Here is a 5,128-nt window from a genome sequence, read left to right as displayed (position 1 = left end):
ACTTGCCTTAATTGGATGGTTGAATAAAAGCTTGAGAAGGGGAATATTTACTTGCTCATTATGTTCGAGTTTTTGTTGTTCATAAAGGTGGAAGTTTTTGGAGTTATTCCTTACTCTATTCACGCTCATTATGTTCGGTTTTCTTTATTCATAAAGGTGGACGTTTTGGAGTTATTCTTTGTTTAATTTCTTTGTTAGAATTTCAGTTTTAAGTGTGTAATAAAACCTTTGTAATCGGCCTTTAATAAATGTTACAAAGATTTTCTTTATTTAGCACTTTTATTTCTTTGTTTAATTAGGGATGTTACAAGGGAATGTGAATCCTTGTAATGGGATTTTTAGGAGGAAGTTGAAGAGATTATCTATGTCATGTAACTCTTCTAGTGGTTGAGTATAAATAGAACTCATGGCCAAGTGTTATAGGCATTGAGAGTTGAAAACAAATCTGATTTCTTTGTGAAATTATTCTAAGTGTTTTACTTTGTGTTTACACGCCCTTTTGCTCTTACTACTTAGTGTTTGAGAGTAGAAGTTTGAGAGTGCTTTACTTAGTGTCGTGTTCTTTTATTTGCTCCCTACCATTCAAAGTACTCAAACTCATTCCAAAAACGATCCTATTCCTTTTCCACATCATTATGATAAAGATGATGACTAGTGGAACCTTCTGACTCCCTTGGCTACATACTCTTCCTCTTGCCTACTTATTTAAGTCAATCAGTGCCTTCTCTAAGACTTATGGTATACTATTAGTTAACATACAATACCTTTCTCTTTGCTCTCCTTGCTTTGACTAAGGAACTGCCTTCAAGTATGACTCTAAGAGCTTGACTTTAGAATGATTTATCTTTCTGTGTTAACAAGAAAGAAAAAGAATGAATGGTGGGAGGCTAAAGAGATGGCTATGGCTCTAAGACTAGTGCTATCAAGTAATCGACCAAGGAAAAGATCAAGTGTTAGGTGCTTCCACTAGGGTGGCCAAGCATACAAGTATGCCAACGAACCGTTCTTAGAGATAGAAACTCTTAGAACCGTCTCAAGTTGTTTCACTCCTACGTATATGATCATTAGTAGGATCAACCAGAAACTTACCTTGAAAGGAGATCTGCCTATGACTAGCGGCTAGCAAGCATTTCAGAAATTATAAGAATTGGACTTGTCAAGCCCACAAACAACTTTAGAAGGGGCTTTGCCGGTTGCTTTTTAGATGCCTTAGTTTCCTATTATATCCGGGCTTAGACATTGATACTCGTGCCTACTTCACCGCAGCTACCATGATCATAGCTATCCCCACTGGAATAAAATCTTTAGTTGGATCGCTACCATGTGGGGGGGTTCGATATAATACAAAACACCCATGTTATTTGCTGTAGGGTTCATCTTTTTGTTCACCATAGGAGGACTCATTGGAATAGTCCCGGAAAATTCTGGGCTAGACATTGCTCTACATGATACTTATTATGTGGTTGCACATTGCCATTATGTACTTTCTATAGGAGCCATTTTTTCTTTATTTGCAGGATTTCACTATTGGGTGGGTAAAATCTTCGGTCGGACATACCCTAAAACTTTAGGTCAAATCCATTTTTGGATCACTTTTTTTGGGGTTAATCCGACCTTCTTTCCCATGCATTTCTTAGGGCTTTTGGGTATGCCACGTCGCATTCCAAATTATCCAGATGCTTATGCTGGATGGAATGCCCTTAGCAGTTTTGGCTCTTATACATTCATAGTTGGGATTCGTCGTTTCTTCGTGGTCGTAACAATCACTTCAAGCAGTGGAAACTATCTCCAACATGCGTGGACCTGGAATGACTATGCATATATCACCCCTATTTGTGTGGTCCGTTCTAGTGACAACATTCCCACTTTTATTATCACTTCTGGTACTAGCAGGGGCAATTACCATGTTATTAACCGATCAAAACTTTAATACAACCTTTTTTGATCCCGCTGGAGGGGGAGACCCCATATTATACTAGCATCTCTTTTGGTTCTTCGGTTTTAAATGGCCCTTTTTAGATGAAAATCTGAATACGCATTGCGTATATCTTTGGGATTATACGCTTAATGGTACTCCTACTATGTTCATAAGTGGTTTTCTAGTAAAACCCCAATCTAGTAAAAATGGAGTATCTAAGACATAATCAGCAGGTAACCAACGACATAAAAACAGTCTAGTAGGAACCTCAGAGACTACATGTGCAATAACTTTTCCTAAATCCTTCTGTGAGTGGCTAGCTGGAATTCTCGATGGTGATGGAAGTATTCAAGTTAGTAAACAAGGATATACTTCTCTTGAAATTACTATGGGACTTGAAGATCTACCACTACTACGATATATCCAACATATGCTTGGTGGAAGTATTAAAATGCGATCCCGTCTCAAGCTGTTTCACTCCTACGGATATGAGTTTGGAATCATAAGTAGGAATTTCTTAAAAGCCGAGAAGTGTTATAGGGCGAGGGGACTAGCGTCTTTCTCAGAATTGCTATCTAAAGTACCCAAGGGGTTGGCTTCTTTCCTATAACTCTATCAATTCAGATTGAATGTCCATTTTATAAAGCGTTTACCCCACTGCTAGGAAGAAAGAAGGATTGATGGACATAGGCTGCGGATAGACCAGAATATGCTGTGGGACTTCTGACGTTCGTTCACCCTTCTCTTACTCTGTAGGGTGTTAAAGAAAGAGCCAAACCCAAGTAGGGATTTGATTCCACATGGGGAAAGGAAGGAGTAGGATAAGGAGGTCTAATCAACGAAGTAAAGCATGGATAAGAATTCGGCTGTCAAGACATCTATTTCTATTTCATTAAGAAAGGATGCTAGCAAGGGTGAGAAAGGAATGGCTGAAAGTCTTGTTTGAATGAATGCCTACAGATCTGCCTTATCGAACATCTAACAAGTTAGCCAAGGGTACAGAATCGGGGAGTAAGAAGAACTCTAAAGGGTTAACCTGTGACTAACTTTGCTTCGGTTAAAAGGCATCGGGCTAAGGTCTCACGATAAGCCACTTGCTTAGAGTTCGGTGCAAGGATTAAAAGCCCTCCTTTCATGGAAGGAAATGGGCTTCTTTTTATTCCACTTTCCATTCTTCTTTTCGTGAGTATTATTAACCTTCCCCACCGCCCTCATCTGTTGATTCTATTCTAGATATACCCAACCTCCTTTCTTGGATTTGAAAAAGAAAGAAGACCTACGCACCACAAGTGCTACAAGTTTGGACTCTTCAGCTGTGTGCGCTTAGCTTCTTTGTCATGTTGTGCGCAAAAAAGTGCTACAACCGAGAAGAAGACCGCTTCTTAAATTTTGACCACTAATGAGCAAATGTCATGCTCTCAGGATTCTTTCATCTGGCAATAGACACCATAGGATAGGGTAGGGCAGAAGATGAATAGGCAGGCCTTCCAACCAAGTATGTGAGGTCGGAAGTTGGAACTGAAGAAGGTTGCATATCCCCTTTCATCTTCTGGCTTTAGGAAGAGAGAGGAAGGGTAAGACACCTTAAGCCCACCCTTAACCAACTCCTGAGATGAAGCCTGTTGGTGATTGTTAGAAAATTCCCTACGAGATGATTGCTTAGCCTTCCCCACCCACCTGCCCTTCCTGGGTCATTTCTTTCATTTTCTTCTCTTCCATGGACATAGTTTCATTTTCCCAAAATATCTTCTCTACCTATAGATTCCTACCCTTTGGATTGAATCGAATTCATTCGCTCGTGCCTCTTGCGTATGTAGCCTTTTGGCAAAGCTCTTTTCTGTTTCCCCTTATCCTATTCCAAGGCACAAATTCACAGAGCCTCTATTAGATGACGATTGAATGGCTTCCACCAATTGACACGAAGAACTACTCTTTATTTACGAATCCTTTATTGGTCTTGTTCTAAAGGTTAATGCCTCCCCTCCAAGACTTTGTGGCTCCTTCCTATGGTCTCAGAGGCGACTGAAGTACTACCTTCTTTTCTCTTGCATGATGCTAACGAAAGCCCGTACGGCACTCTGTCTTGTGTGCTCAGACAAACTCCAACTTCAAACTACACTTTGTCTTTCACACTCCATAGCTCTAAGACGAGGATTGAGTTCTTAACCAGAGGATGTGCCCGTGGACGGGCGAGCAATCAATGTCATCTTAGACAGGAGCCAGAACGAACTGCTTAATGGAGCACTCAAGGGATAGACGTCTTAAGGCACGAACAGGAACGAATGGATCTTACCTGACCAACAAGGGCACATGAACAACGAAATGGAATAGATGGATCTGACCTACTTTACGAGCGTATGAGCTATCACTGGTGGGCTTGGATCCAATCGAAAGGTATTAGTGGAAGGGGGACTTGCATTGCCAGAAATAACTGGGATCACTTGTGGATGTCTCACTATAAGAAAAATTGGTAATATTCAATAAGATAAAGAGAGTTAGCATAGAAGTTGCTTGGCAGATATTCCCGATGGGTTACCTAGGACTGATCAACAGGGACTACATAGCATTCCTTTTACTAATTGGGGTCTTCCACCCATCCTTCTAAGGAGCTTATTGTTTAGCAGTTCTATCACTGGGAACTACATATAGTAAGGCTTCTGATCGCTAGGTTCGAAGATCAAATCCAATTCAATTTTGTGCTTAGCACGCGGAGTTTTGCCGATTCGTCTTTTGAGATCTTTCTTCGTTAGATTAGATCTGGCTTTTAGGGTTTGCTAAATTATATAGATTATGGATACTAGTTGAGATGAATGCTTTGTTGATGTAGGTTCAGAATCCAAATCAGATCAATCAAGGCGGGGCATCATCAAGAGAGATTCTAGGCTACCTGTTGCCCTCCATTTGTTAGGAATCCTCAGGGGCGAGCCCCGACTTGCTTAGCCCTCAGAGACCAACCCGCTCTCCGGCGAGGATGCCCTACTGAGTCCAATGTGTACAGATAGACAGACCAGGTTCACCCTTTTATGTTGAGGTTAGTGCAAGTCTGTCTATGATTAAGAGTCTAGGTGGTGCTGAAGCTAGCTCATTCATGCTAGTCATCTTAGAGCTATGAGTCAAAATAATGTTCACCAACTCTTCTATAGTAATCTTGTTCATATATTGGAAAAGTTTTTAATATGAGTTTTAATTTTTTATTAAAGTGTTTTGTCT

General features: G+C 40.5%; 1 pseudogene; it reads left to right on the top strand.

Moving 5' to 3' along the window:
- Positions 1 to 895: 895 nt before the first annotated feature.
- Positions 896 to 1,930, top strand: LOC125369856 (annotated as a pseudogene).
- Positions 1,931 to 5,128: the final 3,198 nt, after the last annotated feature.

This window comes from Ricinus communis, chromosome 4, assembly GCF_019578655.1.
Source record: "Ricinus communis isolate WT05 ecotype wild-type chromosome 4, ASM1957865v1, whole genome shotgun sequence".
Lineage (NCBI taxonomy): Eukaryota > Viridiplantae > Streptophyta > Magnoliopsida > Malpighiales > Euphorbiaceae > Ricinus > Ricinus communis.
Note: the sequence above shows the minus strand (reverse complement) of the source record. Positions and strands in the feature narration are given on the sequence as shown.